The sequence below is a fragment of the Cryptomeria japonica genome, chromosome 7 (genome assembly GCF_030272615.1).
Source record: "Cryptomeria japonica chromosome 7, Sugi_1.0, whole genome shotgun sequence".
Classification (NCBI taxonomy): Eukaryota; Viridiplantae; Streptophyta; class Pinopsida; order Cupressales; family Cupressaceae; genus Cryptomeria; species Cryptomeria japonica.
The window spans coordinates 495,204,564-495,223,939 of NC_081411.1; positions in this window are offsets into that span (position 1 = coordinate 495,204,564).

The window sequence follows — 19,376 nt, forward strand, 5'->3', positions numbered from 1 at the left end:
GTTGGAATGAGATGATTATAAGCACCATCAGCTGTGCATTGGAATTATTCTGAGTGCAGTAAACTTTAGTGAATCAGGAAGATTCATTGAGGACAACTCATTCAACAGTCAGATTTGCATCCATTGGATTAGGCACTAAATGCAAGTCTTCACATTAGACTTCAGTTAGTGACTATGATTAGTCACTAATCAGATAAGTATATCTGATATCTGCTCATGTAATCTGAACATTCTATTGAATGTTTTGATCTGAACTCAATGCTGGGTTTTCCCTCCAATCTGGAGGTTTTCCCAGGGTAATCTGTGTGTGTTGTCTTTTATTTTTGCTTGTATTGTTTATTTCTGAGTTTTATTATTACTTCTGATCACTAAAATTATCACCTTCTATATAAGTGAGAGGGTGCCTTAAGGTGTTCATAGTGATCCTTGAGAATGGAATGAACTCATAATTTTAGTAATTCACCATGTTACAAGTAAGACAAAATTACTTGGAGAAGTGAGAACACGTTTGAATTTTATAAGGTATCTAGAGTTTCTTCCTAGACGGGATCTTACTAGTATATTTATGACAATAGATTATTTATTAGAGTTTTTTCCTAATTCAATTTTCCACAAGGTAAACCACTTGCATTATGTCCTTGTCATGTGGTGTTTCTTTTATATCTAGTATGTAATTGCTAACTAAATTTTCAATTTGAATAAAGGGCCTTTTCACCTTCCCAATTTATTTGATTCAAGTCCTCCTGAGGTAAATGCCATGATATTGGACAAAATGAAAAAATAATCAAAACCTAGGTTCCTAGCAAAATGAGTAAACAATTTCATCCCACGGTAGGCACAGTCCACATTTATAAACTGCAAATTTACCAAAAATCAAGGGGGAAAATGCTTAAAATTGTATAATCTCCTTGCAATTACCCGAAAGATGTGATGTTAAATATATTTCTATTTATAATTTTTTGATGTATAATGAGAGTATTGTTAATCATGTTAATATTGTTTGGTATTCTAATTCATCCCCTGCTCAATAGGGCAAGTTGTTTAAGAATATTCAGAACAATCTTGTCGCTCCTAAAAAGAAAGTTTTTAAATGGTTTCTTAAACTTGATAAGTTACCTATCAGATCTAAACATTCTAATGATGATTTGTGTAACATTTGCAAGGTTAAAGAGACAGTTAGACATATTTTCTATGACTGCTTTGTAGCTAAGGAGGTTTGGAAGTTGTTTGGGTTTATTATTCCTTGGCATATTAGCATACTTGATGTTGTATCTGGTTTTATTAAAGGACTTTAAAAAGACACTAATCAATTCTGGAATTTTCTTTCATGTGAAATTCTTTGTTACATTTGGAGGATTAGAAATTTAGAGAAATATCAAGGGATAGAAAGGGCCCTTACTGAGTCTTTTCATAGACTCACATTCCATACTCAGATTACAAAACTTCGGTCTATAACCTTCACAAACTAAGCAAAATGATGTCGCAAGTACGAAAGTCTTCTTAGAACTAGTTATAAAGAACTTGAAATGTTAGTTATGCAATGATGTTTCAGTATAATACCAAATTGAAATACTTAAACATAGAAAAATTGCAAAATGAACCAAAACCATTGAACATTCAACATAGTAACATCATGAACAACAGTCATTGACAGTTCACAAGAGCAACAACTATATTACAACAATGTCAAAGCACTCTGATAAGATCTAATAGCACATAATTTTTCAAATTAATTATGCTCTTAAAAATGCTATTCTCTTATATTTTTTCTTTTGATTTTATACATTGAACACTTTCTATAATAACAATAGTTACTGTTGGGTTTTATGTGATGGTTGACATGGATGAGCTTTCACTTTGACAAGTCTTAGCAAAATGTATATTTCAAAAGCATCTCAGGGAACATAATGAGAAAAAGAAGAGATCCTATGTATGTTAGAGGTTTTGTTCAATTTATATTGAATGCATTAAGCAGATTATTAATATTCGTAATCCTAAGAAGAAGTAAAAGTTGCAAATAATTGAAAATTGCATTATCGGGTCAAGTTATCCCGATAAGAACACTTGAAGAAAAAATACCAATATTCGATGAGGGTATCATATATCGATAAAGGAAACAAAGAAAATCCATCAGCGAAGGTTATAATCAAAGAAGGTCATCGGCATAACCAAAGGGATCGGGATGTGTTATTTTGAGTTACCCCGATGCCCGAAAAAGACATCGGGAAAGCATGTACCGATGGAACATACTTCATTAGGAAAGCTTTGCCTATCATTGTAATTCATTCCAATCTATCCCTATACCCGATGGAAGAGTTGGTCAATTAAGTGGAATGAGGATGTCATTAGGAAGACCTATGATAATGGAACCAACTACAATGGGAAGAGCTACACCAAAGGAGAAATTCATCGAGGAAACAATGCTAATCGCTATGACATCTAATGATCTAACCCAATGCCGGATGGGAGTTTTGGGTTGACTTACACCAATACAGCAAAAGATAAGTTATCAGCTAAGGAGATCCCGATAAAGGAGAGTAAAGTATCAAAATAAAAGAAGGGTTTTGTAGGTGGTGCCAAAAGGAAGTATACATCAAAGAGACACATGTCGTCGAGCAGTTGCCATATCTGAATTCAAAACCAAAATAGTGATTTCTTATTTAATGCTTGCAGCAGGTACATCTATAGTTCACATGAGGTTATTTTATGAGAAACTCATGAATGCAAATTTTTATGTAGATGCATTGGGCATATAAACTAAAATGGCCTAATCTGAGTGTCACACAAGTGAAAGATAATTCACAAAGAGAATACATTGAGTTTTTGAAAACCAGAGCGAAGAATTGTGATTACAGAGATGGACACTTCAAGTTCAACTGGAAAGAAAAGGGCAGCAAAGAGCTCACAATCTAAGGGAAAGAAGACTAAGACAAAGGATGTGCCTCCTATTAGAAGACTGAATGAAGACATGATTCAATAAATGCAAGCACCCGGCTTGAAGTCCAGAAGGTCAAAGCAACACCTACCTAAAAGGGACCAGTTGGAAGATAGATACAAAGAGGTCGGGGATGTTTGGACTAAGGTGAGGGGACATGAACTGTTCATGTTCCATTATCTAAGAAGAAACAAGGAAATGCCGCTTTGCAATCATTGGATGATTAATTTGGGTAAGTTAACTGTCCCAAATGTCTTTGTGAACATAAGGTTGTTGGAGGTTCTGGTTAGAAATTATAATTTCGTGAAGAGATACATGTTCAATTCTCAAATGGTGATGCATTCATTAGGTTTTCCACGAGTACTATGATTGAAGTTTTTAATTTAGATCCCAACCTTGACAAACCCCTGTCCTTTGGGGAGTTAGAGGAAGAATATCTTAGGATGGACACTACCTACACTGGTTGGAAAATTTCTATTCATAAAACGCATATAGGGAAATTGACTGAGGAAGATGGGCCACCATTTAGCATTGATTTATTTAGACACTACTTGCAGTATACATACATGTCATGCGAGCAAGTAGGAGGAGTCGAGGTGCCTGATTTGGCGAGTATTGGGCCATTGGTTTTAGCTTCTGACATACAACTATATGAGCCTAGGCCTTTTGACTATGCTGCATATTTGGTAGAGAAGTTACATGAAGGTTTTCTAAACCTTAAAGATAATAGGAACCCTACCTTCAAATTGTATTCACTGTTAATGCATTTAGTTTTGTTCTATGGATGTGTGAAGGGTTCGAGGCTAGAAGATTTAAAATTGAATACAACAAACATGGAAGGTGAAGAACAACCCATGCAATTATGGACATCTCTTTGGGATTCTTGGTATATGAGATCCAATTATATTAAGTTTGAAGAACTTATAGTGAAACCACTTTACAAGATATATGGGGCTCCATGTGAAGGATCTATCTTTGATGGAATTAAGAGATTTTTAAGGCCTAAGGATTGTGATGAAAGGCAAATTATTGACCATAACTAGGGAGACTAGTTTGTAAACAAAGATTTCACATGTTTCAGAATATATGGATTTGAGGGAAGCTCTTATATATTGCCTAAAATTAGTTCCAGATAGAATATCCCACTTAGAGATTGTAAGGCAGTTGAGTGAGTCAAATTCTAAACATTTTGCGGATTAGCACAAACAAGCCTTCCTACCTGGAACACTAAGTTTTGGATAATTTACAATAGTGTCTACTAAAGCTTATGATCTAATAGATAGAAAATTGATGGAAGAATACAACTTATTTGAGCACTATGTCATGAAGAATTATGACCGTGAAGGTTATATTCATTCTTGCAAGAAAAAGAAAAACTTGGGAGATTATCTACACTCAAGTCTAGAAGCTGAAGGTATGTTTAGGAATATAGAGGATGTAGAAGACCAAGAGGTAACTGCTAGACTGAACAGAGAATTGGCAGAAAAGAGACAAAGATTGTGGGAAATAGAAACTGAGGAGGAGGAATTAGAAAGTGGATTAGATGAAAATGCATCCATCTCTAGGTATCAAGTAACAACAAGGGAAGAAGAGCCCAATGTGCAAGAGGAAATTGTGACAAAATTGGAGTTTCATGTTGATTCCAGGTTGGAGGAATATTTTTCCTTTATTGCAGATGATGTCTTTATACAATCAAAATAATTTAAATCATTTTTGTACAATTTCAAAGGAAAGAAGTTGAGGGATTCTATTCCCAACATTACACCAAAAAATGAAGCTGAATTGTTGAGGAAGTTAAAAGAACAAATAGATGTTGAATTGGCCACAATGACTCCTCAAAAGGGGAAACAACTTCTTACAGAGGCTAGAGTGATCTTATTTCCTAGATGGGATCTTAGTGCTTCATTTATTTTTTATAGTTTATTACATTAAGAGAATAAGGAGTTTAAATTAGATATGCAAGGTGTAAATGATGTGTTCATTGGGTCAAGGTTCGATCAAGATTAGGAAGATTTATTGTTATGGGATTTATATCCTCCTCATAAAAGACGTAAGATTATTGATGTTGATAAGACCTTTGGCCATATGATGAAGCTTAAAGTTGGGGAGATTGATCCCATTGTTTCTGAAGATATTGGAGTAGATATCTCAAAGTTTAACAAGGCACAAATGGTCAGGATAGTAAGAGAAAGAAACCAATATAAAGGATTGTATGAAGAACTACTGAGCACAAGTGGGCAACCAGTGCCAATGGTTCTTTCTCCTGATAACTCACAGTGGAAGAAAAAGTGTGAGGAATTACAAAAAGAAAACAAAAAGATGCTTAAATAGATGCAAAGTGTGAGGACATATACTACCTTTGTATTATTAACCAAAATATTTGAGACTTTGCAAGGATTTTTGGAAGAGTTCTGGATAGTTTTTCAGAAGAACATGGATAATGCAGTCTCACACAATAGGAGTCAAAATATATCGGGGACTAGACTGCATGATAGAACAGTAGCCAAAGTAGAAAATGATGAGATTGAAAAGATAAAGAAGTTGTTGGCAAGACACAATAAATTTAATGAACAGTTATAGATTGAGTATGATGAGTGCAAGCACATAACTCGTGACAGTTTCAGAGAATCAGTTGAGTAGAAAGGTGCGATTAAAGATAAGGATAAATGGATCTCAAAATGCTAGAGTCTTCTCAATGCCACCCTTGATATTGCCCAGACTGATGGAATTGAATTAAAACAGACTATAGAACAGATGGAGAAATTTTTCACACTGGATATCATCAGCAGGGACGTAATTCATGATGTAGATACATACAAGTTGGAAAAATACCTGGAGCACATTCAGAAATGCAGCAAGATGCTGGGAGATCAGACTTGATTTTTAAAAATGTCTCAAGGAAATGTCAGTGTTTAGGTAGTTAGTCTTTAGTTAGACTTAGTTAAGTTTAATTCCAAATTAAAGGGTATGCCCTTTCATTGTGGAACCGAATCTCATCTATATGTTTTACTCTGTCAAAACAATCTTTTATGTGGTGCTTATGCAGTTTGTTTTTTAAGAAAGACAATATCAAGTTGCTGGATGACAATATTTATTGAAATCAACTGGTTTTATTATCTATTTTCAATATAAAGATCAAGTTTTCTTCATCTTTGATGGTATCTACTTTTTCAATTGATTGATTAGTTCCCTATGATAAATCTATTCAATTAGATTGCTTCAATGTGCTATCTTATGTTATTGTGATTGAGATTAATTTTCAGTTTGAATATCAGTTTGAAGGATTGGTTGGCAAGCTTCAAATTGTCTTATTAGTCTTTTAGAGTAAAGTTAAATTCAATAAGAATAACTGCATATTATATTTTGATTACAACTCATATAGATGCCTTTGACATGATGATCTTGGTTTATTTTCTGGAAATTGCAAACTGGTGAAAAGACATTGTGCTATATGTAATCAGATGATTATCTTATGTGTATTTCAATACAAAGATCGGGTGTTTTTCATCTCTGATGGTATTTATCTTTTTAATTGTTTGATTAGTTCCCTATGATAAATATATCCATTTAGATTATTTCAATATGCTATCCTATGTTATTATAGTTTGGGTTAAGTTTCAGTTTGATTATCAATTTGTAGGATTGGATGTCAAACTTCATTTTGTCTTATTGGTCTTTCAAAGAAAAGTTAAATTTAGTAAGACTAACTGCAACATTATGGCAGGGGTGAAGGCAATGGTCTACTATTGTTTGAAGATAATTTAATCGGGTGTTTTCAGAGTAATCTCAATTAAAAAATCATACTTATAATAAAGTAACCTTTTATTTAAAGAACTCATTTACAAGGAAGCAATTCAAAAGTTTTAGTAATTATTTAATTGAAGTGACACAAACCTTAGAAACATTCAATTCCAATCAGGCATACTTGACAATAATGGGATTAATACCCATCAAAAGTGAAGTAGTCACCGACGAGGAGGGACCTCGAAGAGATCAGTCCAAACTAGTTAGCAAGAGTTAACACAATGGAAACACACAGATATGATGGAGGCAAATGCAAAACAGATTATTTTATTGCATGAAAGTCAAATACATCCAACCGGCAACAACTAGATTACAACATACCCGCACACAAGCCTGGTAGGATAGGTCTCATAGGGACCTTGAATCGAAATATGTATCTTCTAAGCACTATCTATCTGATACTCCTTTTCTTCGAATTGATTGACTACATTGCAAAGCATGATTAAAAAATATATATATTGATCCAAAGGATCAGGTCGGCCCAAAAGGATCAAAACCTTAACGTGCAGAAATGAATGAAGTCGGCCTCCAAAAAATCCCAAAGGATGAAATGTAGAAGGTCGGCCACACGTCAAGAAACATTAAGATCAACGTCCAAGGTTCCACAAGCATCAGAATGGGTTCCGGAAGATCACCAGAATAGGTCTCAAGCAACTAGAAACAATAGAACAATCCGATAACAAGAAACTGTCAAGGAAAATTGGTAGTGATAACTTGCCAGAAAGTGATCCAAATGAGATGCGGTTAAAAAGAAAGCAGGGTGATCAAGTCTTTGTTAACGCATAATAGCTTCAATAAGATAAACGATTGAATGAGAGATAAATGAAGTCTCTCATTCAATCATTTATCATATCGATAACTATGATAAAACCTTCAAGAAATTAATTCTTCTTTGATAGTTGTTCTGCTCTTACATATAATCAACCGATCCATTTATCTTGTTCATGTTCATCGATTAGTAAATATTGTATTTAATGTATATCGATTAACATATATGATAATAAATAAATGACTGAAGGAAAACTTCGATTAAAGTATCGAGTTGCATATAATATCGGGTTGTATTATAAAGACCACCAATAGTTATCGGTGTGCTAAGCCTACACCGATAATTATTGGATGTTAAGGCTAACACACCGATAACTATCAGTTGCTAGTCGCTAGTATTTAGCACATGCCATCGGTTGCAATACACCGATCCATATTAACGTGAAAGCATAGTGTTAGTTAGCATAAACAAAGAGGCATGACCAAGTGGTGTCTTGATCGGTCATGACACCACTCACCTGCCATAGAAATCATATAATGCTCCTCTCACCTGCCATACAAAAGTAGACAATCAGATTCATCATATAAGTAGACAATACATAGATAAATAAAATATAACTAGAATATATCTTGCATATTGAATTGAGAATTGAACAACATTTACATGGTATCAGAGCCAAGTTAAATCAAACCTGAGGCTATTCAATTTTGTGGAAAATTCAAGCAAGGGATTTATCTTACTTTCTTATTAGTAACCGTTATGGGGTCTTCAATGGGAAATGATAATAAGAAGGGAAGAGGAAATTATTATCAGCAAGAGAACATTGGTATTTTCTTCTACTTTACCAAGGACAGGTAAGGAGTTACGTTCTTGGCCTAGCCAAGAACACAATAAACTGCTTCAATCAGGATATAAATTATTGCTTTAGGAAACAGTATTACAATATTAAATATGAAATATTTATATATGTATTTATTAAATATGACGGTTTTGATATATACTGTCTATGTTTATTTATGTATGTATGTATTTATTTATATGTTGTCTATATATGACTGGGACAACATGACTGATATATGTTACCGTTTATATATGATTGGAACAACACGACTGATACATATTGCTATTTGTATATGACCGAGACAGCATGACTATTATATGTACTATAAATTCCAATTATTGTTGTATATCAATTAGTAATTAGAATAATGTTGCATGTAACTGGGTGAATATATGTGATAGCTCATTTAGGTTACTCCTGCACATCAATTAATAGTTAGAGTAATGTTTTCAACTCTATCTTGGAGAGAGCACTGGAGATGGTAATCAATGGCAACGAGGGGCTACTATGCGGTCAGAGACCCATGAAGTCAAGATGCTAGTTGCTATCTCCCTGCCAGTCTTTTCAAGACAGAGAGGTTATTTGTGTGACTGATAGTATCATGGTTTAGAAGGAAAGCATAAGGAGACTACCCATCTAGCAAGGGGGTTAGAAGCAACCAACCCTTGGATTTGGTAGACAAGCAGTCCCTTGCTCTCCTCTTTAACCTGTGATACTTTCTTGCTATCTGCATGTTAGTGCTGATGGTTTGGGCTAATCAAGTAATATATATATGTATGTAGGTATTGTGTGTCTATCCTTGTGATTGCAGGGATATCCATAATCAAGCAACCGAGTGCAGGCTTAAGGCACTATATTGGTAGGGGACATTACACATTGCATTTGGTAAAATAGTGTGACTACCACGCAAGGATGCAATCTTATGAATGCTACAATAACTATATCCCGTGAAACATTATCTCATTCCTTCCTATGTTAAAACACTTATTGTAAAGAGAGTAATTAGTTTTATGGGAGATTTATGATCAACATAAATCCATTGTCAAAACAAGAAATCTATCAAGATAAGTTCCATCTATTGAATTGGGCATTAAGGTTTATCTTTAAATGTTGTTTGGTGCTAGTGCCACAACATTGGAAACAATACTCATATATTTGCTAGTCAAAGAGTGACATGAGAAGTGACTGTCTTACTATAGACAAAACCAATTCGATGCTCTCTTTCATAGCATGTATAGATTTGCCAAGAAGGGTCTTCATTTGAATGCATGGCTGGGAAGATTATTGAGGAAGATCAATGTCACATTGATACTACTAAGTGTCTTGTGAATATGGGCTCAACATCTCACAGATCTTGGTTATGTCAGATGAAAACAACAACTAAAAGTATGTGTATCAAAGAGCAACCATCAAATGAGATCTAAATCTTCAAGTGAAAATGAACAATTATTGGATTGCGAGGAAGACTAATAAACAAAGAGATAAGTAATCCAGGTTTGATTAATGGTCATGAATTTCATATGTAGTTATTAATTCATGCAATTACATTATGCGTGTTATTTGTGAATCAACATTGTCAGTAGGTGTCCGTACACAACAAGCTGCATTTGAATATCTTGTTTTGAATTCTTCAAAGTACTATGAGAAACTTGCTCCTTACATGCAGGACATCTTTAGAATCACAACAAAAGCAGTTAAAAGTGATGAAGAGCTTGTTTCTCTTTAGGCTATAGAGTTTTGAAGTACTATTTGTGATGAGGAATTCAGGAAGAATATGGAGGGAACTTTAGTGGAGATTCTAAGATTTCACATTTCCATTCTATAAACAAGTATTTGCCTGCAGAAGTGCAACAGTCCATGAGGAAGCAATGTTGACCATAGGGGCTCTTGTTTATGCTACTGGTGGTGAATTTGCTAAGTACATGCCAAAGTTCTATAAGTCATGTTTTGTAGGTGATCTTTTGAGATAAAGAAAGGACAAACCAAGAAGCATAAGATATTTCATTCAAGGGAGAAAGAACTCGATGTTTGCAGTCATAGGACTGAGTTAATGGCGGCAAGTATTTATCAAAGAAGAAGGACCCATACAGTTTGTCCTTGCGATCTAGTTCTTCGAAGAGGAGGTTAGATGGTTGATATCAGATTCAGAGGGAGTCTAACATTTCATCAGAAGCAACCTTAGACAAGGAGGTCAGAAGGTTGATATCAGGTTCAGAGGGAGCCACATCATCATGAAGATATGCTTAATGCATTCTTCTCTATGAGAGAGAAGTTTGAGGAGCAAGCCCTTGTTAAATACACTCTTCTCTGTGAGGGAGAAGTTTGAGGAGAAGGCCTTTGTTCGACCCTCTGAGAGTAGTCATGGTGAACGTCATGATGAGATGAAAACATCATGTTGAGCAACTCCGTGATGGGAACTTGTGTTCATATGCATTCTCATACATGGGAGTAGCCATGATGGATGTCATCATGTTGAGTACCATGATGAATCATGTTCCACCCCTCTAGGAGTAGCCATGATGGATATCATTTTATGACTATATTATTAACAAGGATTCCTCCCTAAGCTAAGAGGGAGTGTTGATGTTGTAGTGGCCACCCTTGTGAAAAGACATATGGTGAAAGGGTGCCTCCCTCATATATATAGAAGATGCAAACTCATTCTCTGATCCATTCAATTTATGTGAAGAGTAGTTTATATCTTAGTTAGAGAAGATCGATCCCATGAAGAAGGCCAATCAGATTTGTTCTTGTGAAATTTGCTTCAAGGAAGTGAAGCAACATATATTGGGCCTGTATCTTGCATTATTGCTAGACATATTTGATATATAAAGAAAACATTTTATGCTGGGTATTTCTCCCTCAAATAGGAGGGTTTTCCCTTGGAGATCAAACTGCAGATATTCTAACCAAACCTCTTTCAGAGTGAAGGTTGATCACTTTAGAAAAGGTTTAAGTATGATAGAAAGGTAATTTGCTTTGCAATCTATATTTGCATGTTTAATGTGTAAACTTCTTTGTCATGTTAGGACAATTTTTGGATTTTATCCCCTGGGTTCATATCTAAGAGTTGATGATCTCTCAAGATAGTGAATACTTGTATGGGGACATTATAAGGTGACGATCTTATGATGTCCAGACCAATTATCATGTTGGATCTCTGGTGTGTCATGGATGTGCCATGATTATGTTGTGATGAAACATTTGTATAAAATGTTGGTGCACATATCACAACTTGGATAAAGTGAGAAATTGATCTTTCTCATATGATTATCCTTAAGTATTGCGTGTAGGCAATACTGATATCACATGTTTAGGTGATATCCTATCAATCACTAGATTGATGTGATAAACTTCAGTATCACATGTTTAGGTGATACTTCATATCATATGACTAGGTGATATGATTTACTAAGAATGTCTAAAATGCTAACCATCAACTGAATTGTGATACTTGAATACATTGCCTACATTCATCTTACCTAGCTAAGAGGGAGTGTTAATGCATAATAGCTTTGGTAAGATAAACAATTTAATGAGAGATAAATGAAGTCTCTCATTCAATCATTTATCATATCGAAAACTATGATAAAACCTTCAAGAAATTAATTCTCCTTTGATAGTTGTTCTGCTCTTGCATATAATCAACTGATCCATTTATCTTGTTCATGTTTATCGATTAGTAAATATTGTATTTAATGTATATCGATTAACATATATGATGATAAATAAATGACTTAAGGAAAACTCCGATTAAAGTATCGGGTTGCATATAATATCGGGTTGTATTATAAAGACCACGGATAGTTATCAGTGTGCTAAGCCTACACTGATAATTATCAGGTGTTAAGGATAACACGCTGATAACTATTGGTTGCTAGTCACTAGTAGTTAGCACATGCCATCGGTTGCAATAAACCAATCCGTATTAATGTGAAAGCATAGTGTTAGTTATCATAAACAAAGAGGCACGACCAAGTGGTGTCTTGATCAGTCATGATCGATCAAAGCATCACTTGACCGTGCCCCATTTGTTTTATACTTATATTGAGTGGCATTCATGAGAAAGGACATAGAAATCATATAATGCTCCTCTCACCTGCCATACAAAAGTAGACAATCAGATTCATCATATAAGTAGACAATACATAGATCAATAAAATATAACTAGAATATATCTTGCATATTGAATAGAGAATTGAACAACATTTACAATCTTCAAGAAGAATCCAACTCCACAGGAAACCGATGTGCCAAAAATGGGACACACAGAAAGAAAAACGGAAACTGCAAACAGAAAAGAAAATGGTTTTGGTTGATGCAAGATTTCTATGAATCAAGGATGCTCCTGCATCAGACATCCAGGGTTAATAAAAAGTGAGCCTCTCACTTTGCTGGGGTCAGAGGAAAACCAAGGCGGTCTACCTCTCCCTGAGAAATCCAAGATGAGTCTTACACTGGTCTATTCTTCCACTTCACAAGGTATTCTTTGTACTAACTACTTCAGGTACTACACTCGATCCTACTATCCAAAACCTCTTTAATCTGATCCACTACCACAAATATTGAATCATTCCCTCATTGTGTCTTAGGCAATCCTAGTATTAAATCCATGCTTATATCCTCCCAAGGTCTAACCGGTACTGCCAAAGGTTTATACAATCCCTTATTCTGACTACTACCTTTTGCAACTTGAAAAACTCTACAACTCTGTACATATCTCTTAACATCTTTATGAATCAGGGGCCAAAAGTACTACTCACTTACCAATGCAACTATTTTATCAATGCCAAAGTGTCCAACTAAACCTCCACTATGCTTCTCTTTTATTAGGTTCTCTCTCATGGAACTTTTAGGTATGCACAACTGAACTCCCTTAAATAACATTCCATCCTGAATGAAGTAATCCAACCATTTTCTCCTATCAACAATAATCGGTTCTCTATAGGCTTTCCAAGGTTCTCCAAAATCCGGGTCTTCATCATACAAGGTCTTCAAATCTTCAAAACCTAATACTATCACTCTCATCTCTGTCAACAAATTCCTTCTCCTACTCAATGCATCAACAACTTTGTTAGATTTCCCACTTCTATGTTTCAACATAGAGGTGTAACTCTACAAGAACTATACCCACCTCATATGTCTCTGATTCAACTTACTCTGACTCCTCAAATATTACAAAGCTTTATGATCTGTATACAACACAAACTCCTTAGGCATCAAGTAATGTCTCCATTTCTTCAAGGCTTGAATTATAGCATAAAATTCCTGATCATATATTGAATATCTCTTCCGGGTATCATTCAATTTATCACTGAAATATGCTATTGATCTCCCTTCTTGACTCAAAACTACTCCTATTGCTGTTCCACTTGCATCACAATCCACTTGAAATAACTTAATGAAATCCGATAAAGCCAACACAGGCTGCTTAGTCACTTTCTACTTCAATAATTCGAAACTTTTGTTTTCTCTGATGGTCCACTTGAATTCCTTCCTATCTCCCCTCATGGTCTTAGTCATAGGATTACAAACTGAAATGAAATTTTTGATAAACTTCTGGTAAAAACTAGCCAATCCATGAAATGATCTTACCTCTCCAATGCTTTCTGGTGTAGGCCACTCAACAATGGCTTTCACTTTCTCAGGGTCCATCTTCAAACCATCCTCAGATATCACAAATCCCAAATAGACTAAATCATCCTTCAGGAAAGTGCACTTCTTGATATTGATCAGTAACTTTTCTTCTCTCAACCTCTGTAAAACTTGTCTTAATTGCAACAAATGTTCCTCTTTTGTTTTACTGAAAAATCAAAATATCATCCAAGTATACAATAACAAACTTACCCAATAATTTCTTCAAAACCTCAATCAACAGCCTCATGAAAGTACTCAGTGCATTAGTTAGTCTGAAAAGAATCACCAACAATTCATATAATTTTTCATTGGTCTTAAATGCAGTGTTCCATTCATCACCTTCTCTGATCTTGATTTGATGATATCCACTCTTCAAATCTATCTTTGTAAAGTAATTTTCTCCACTCAAACAGTCCATTATGTCATCCATCCTAGGCAAGGGAAACCGATATTTCACTGTGATCTTGTTTACTGATCTTGAATCGGTACACAATCTCCATTCTCCATTCTTCTTAGGTGCTAATAGTGCTGGTATTGTACAAGGGCTCAGACTTTCCCTGATCAAACCTTTCTTCAATATCTCCTGCACTTGTCTATTCAGTTCTTCATTCTTTGTCGATGTTAACCGGTGTGCAACTTTGTTAGGCAAACTGGCTCCGGGAACTAAGTCCATGCAATGACTAATACTTCTAATAGGTGGCAATCCATCAGGTACATTATCTGAAATGATGTCCTCATATTCTGTCAGCAAATCTCTTATCTCTGTTGAGTGTTCTCCTTTTGTTTCCGGTCTCTCACTCCTCTTAGGAATTAAGGCGAAACATACATTCTCATGTCTCAGTCCATCTATGAACTTCCTTCCATCTACAAGACAAATTCTGGTATTTGTATAGACTTCATTCTTCAAAGGTTCCTCCAAAGGCAACAAGGTTTGCTTCATCCCATTGGCCACAATAGTGTATGTATTCTTCCTTCCATCTTGTATTGCATGTCTATCAAACTGCCAAGGTCTTCCCAACAAAAGATGATAGATGTCCATAGGCATAATATCACATAAAACTTCATCATGATAATTCCCAATTTTCAATTTTACTAAGCACTGATCACTTACTAAAGACTTATGTTCATCCTGAATCCATGCTATCTGGTAAGGCTTAGGGTGTTTCAATCTCTCTAATTTCAACTTATTCACCATCTCTTCTGAAATGATTATCCGAACTACCACTATCAATAACAACTTTACAACACTTACCGGATACCTTACATCTGGTCTTGAACGGGTTCTTTATCTTCTCTAGAATGATACAAAGCTCTCCTCATCATCAATAGTTCTCCATCTTCTACTTTATTGTTTGATCTGGTGGGGTTCTCTTCCACCACTACCTCTCTTCTGGTAGTCTCAGACTTCTTACATTCAAATGCACGGTGTCCTTCTCTTCCACATTTAAAACAAGTTCCTCTGAATGTCCTTTTGTCTTGTCTTCCAAAGTTCTCATTCTGATAACCATCTGGTTCTCTCCTTTGGTAGAAATTTCTATCATCCTTCTAGTATGAATTACCTTTTTTTCTTACTTCCTTGTCCTTGTTGTAATCCGTACTGGTTCCTCTTCCTCCGATGTATCCTCTTCCTCCTTGAAATCTTCCTCCGGTAAACCTTCCACCTCTACCTCTCTGTCTCTTCTCATGCCTTTTATTCAATTTCTCTTCAGCCTTTATTGCATACTAATAAGCCTCTTCAACACTCTCTAATTTGATCATACTGAGTTCATCTTGTATAGACATCCACAATCCGTTCAAATATCTTGCAATTTGTTCAATTTCATCATCAACATGTCTAGATCTAATGTTCAACTTGTAAAATGTTTCGGTGTACTCCTTCACACTAGATTCCTTCTGTCTCAGGTTTTGCAACTTTTGGAATAGATCTACTTGATAATTTGCTAGGAAAAACTTTGATTTTAACTTAGCAATCATCCTATCCCATATCTTAATCTTTTCTTTACCTCTTCTTTGCCTATCAACTTGCAATTGCTCCCACCAAAGAGATGCATGACCCTTCAACCAGGTACAGGCATACTTCACATTCCTCTCTTTTGCAGTGTTTTCAAATTCAAAATATTTCTCCATCTCTGAGATCCAATCCAACAATTCATCTGAATCTAACTTCCCATTATATTATAGCAGGGTAAAATGAGGTTTAGTGTTCGCCCTACTCAAAACCCTTAAAAACATTTCCTCCTCCGGATCAACTGTCGATAGGTTTACTTGCTCTATCGAGGCTTCTTCTCCTTCATCTTCGCTCACATCCTCAACATGTCACCCTCTTCTCTGGGCTATCTCCATGGCTTCTAATCAGGCTGCTATTCCTCACAACATCTCCATTATAGAAAGGTCTACATTCCCACGCGCTCCACCATTCCTAGTTCCTCTTTGCGCCATCGATTCGCACTAGTCCTCTACAATTGCAGGTCGGATCCGCAATCTGCCACCCTACAACAAAATTCAGGAAACAAAACCTCCAAAATGAACTTCTCTCTAATACTACTTGAAGCAGTCACCAATGAGGAGGGACCTTGAAGAGATTAATCCAAACCGGTCAGCAAGAGTTAACACAATGGAAACACACAAATATGATGGAGGCAAATGTAGAATAGATTGTTTTATTTCATGAAAGTCAAATATATCCAACCAGCAACAACCAAGTTATAACATACTGACACACAGGCCTGGTAGCATAGGTCTCATAGGGACCTTGAATTGAAAGATCTATCTTCTAAGCACTATCTATCTAATACTCCTTTTCTCCAAATTGATTGACTACATTGCAAAACATGATTACAAATATATATATTGATCCAAAGGATCAGGTCAGCCCAAAAGGATCAAAACCCTAATGTGAAGAAATGAATGAGGTCGGCCTCCAGAAAATACCAAAGGATGAAACGTAGAAGGTCGGCCACACGTCAAGAAACATCGATATCAACGTCCAAGGCTCTGCAAGAATCAAAATGGGTTCCGATAGATCACCAAAATAGGTCTCAAGCAACCAGAAACAATGGAACAATCCGATAACAAGAAACTGTCAAGGAAAATCGGTAGTGATAACTTGCCGGAAAGTGATCCAAATGAGATGTGGTTAAAAAGCAAGCAGGGTGATCAAATCTTCAAGAAGAATCCAACTCCACAAGAAACCGATGTGCCAAAACCAGGACACACAAAAAGAAAAACTAAAACTGCAAATAGAAAAGAAAATGTTTTTGGTTGATGCAAGATTGCTATGAATCGGGGATGCTCCTGCATCAAAAAGTCTTTTCTCAATCTTAAAAACACCCTTAAAAGACAAAAACCTAATAGACACCAACCATACTTTGAGGAAGAAAAACATGACACAGGCTTATGATAACTCTTCCAAAATTTGTGTCATATTAACTAGCCAAGAAAATGGCTAACAATGTATACTGTGAAGATGCAAGATAGGATATAGATTATATGGATGAGGAAACACAAGAAATGGCAGTTGAACGTGTCAAAAAATATCCCCATATGTTAAAGGACCTTGATATTGATGAATATGCTAGAAGTGTGGAACAACGGACATCCAATAAAAAGCGGGAATCTCTTGCTGACATAAAGATTGAATCAAGAATATGAATGTAATAAACAAAAATGAATTTTGTACAATTCATGGGCTAAACTCTATTTTAGTTTCTCTTTATATCTCTAAGCTATAGAAATGCCCTTAAGTTTTTTTTAAAAATAGTTTTTGTCTCTATGCCTACAATTTGTTATGCTTTTTTTTTAAATCTGATTTTTTTCTGATTTTTATTGATGCACATGAACTAGCCAAGAAAATCGCTGAGGATGTATACTGTGAAGATGCAAGATAGGATATAGATGATATGGATGAGGAAACATAAGAAATGGCAGTTGAACATATCAAAAATATCCCCATGTGTTAAAGGCCTTTGATATTGATGAATATGTTAGAAGGGTGGAACAACGGACATCCAATAAAAAGTGGGAAACTCTTGCTGACATAAAGATTGAATCCGCAATATGAATGTAAACAAAAAAAATAAAATTCTACAATTCATGGGTTAAACTTAATTTTAGTTTCTCTTTATATCTCTATGCTATGGAAATTCCCTTAACTTTTTTAAAAAAATAGTTTTTGTCTCTATGCCTACAATTTGTTATTTTTTTTTTTAAATCGGATTTTTTTCTAATTTTTATTGATGCACATGAACTAGCCAAGAAAATGGCTGAGGATGTATACTGTGAAGATGTGGGACATGATATAGATGGTATGGATAAGGAAACACAAGAAATGGTAGTTGAACATGTCAAAAAATATCCCCATGTGTTAAAGGCCCTTGATATTGATGAATATGCTAGAAGTGTGGAACAACGGACATCCAATAAAAAGCGGGAAACTCTTGCTGATATAAAGATTGAATCGACAATATGAATGTAAACAACAAAAAATATTTTTCTACAATTCATGGGTTAAACTCAATTTTAGTCGCTCTTTATATCTCTATGCTATGGAAATGCCCTTAAGTTTTTTTTTTTTTTAAACTTTTTGTCTCTATGCCTACAATTTGTAATGTTTTTTTTTAAATCTGATTTTTTTCCGATTTTTATTAATGCACATGAACTAGCCAAGAAAATGGCTGAGGATGTTACTGTGAAGATGTAGGACATGATATAGATGATATGGATTAAGAAACAAAAGAAATAGCAGTTGAACATGTCAAAAAATATCCCCATGTGTTAAAGGCCCTTGATATTGATGAATATGCTAGAAGTGTGGAAAAACAGACATCCAATAAAAAGCGGGAAACTCTTGTTGACATAAAGATTGAATCGGAAATATGAATGTAAAAAACAAAAAATATTTTTCTACAATTCATGGGTTAAACTCAATTTTAGTTGCTCTTTATATCTCTATGCTATGGAAATGCCCTTAATTTTTTTTTTTTAAATAGTTTTTGTCTCTATGCCTAAAATTTTTTAAGTTTTTTTTTAAATTTGATTTTTTTTCCGATTTTTATTGATGCACATGAACTAGCCAAGAAAATGGTTGAGGACGTATACTGTGAAGATGTTGTTGGCATTATGATGCATCTTGTATGACCGATGAAATGGTTGTCATTGTTGGCAACATCATCTTCTAAGTCTCCACAGTCCATCAGTAAAGGAGTAAAGGGTAACCAATGAAGAACAAGAGTCCTTATTCCTATCGACAGTCAGTAGACCGGTATACAGGGGTTAACCGGCTAAGAAGTGACTAGACCGGTATATAGGGGTTAACCGGCTAAGCAGTGAGTAGACCGGTATATGGGAGGTAACCGGCTAAGCAGTGAGTAGACCGGTATACAAGAGGTAAT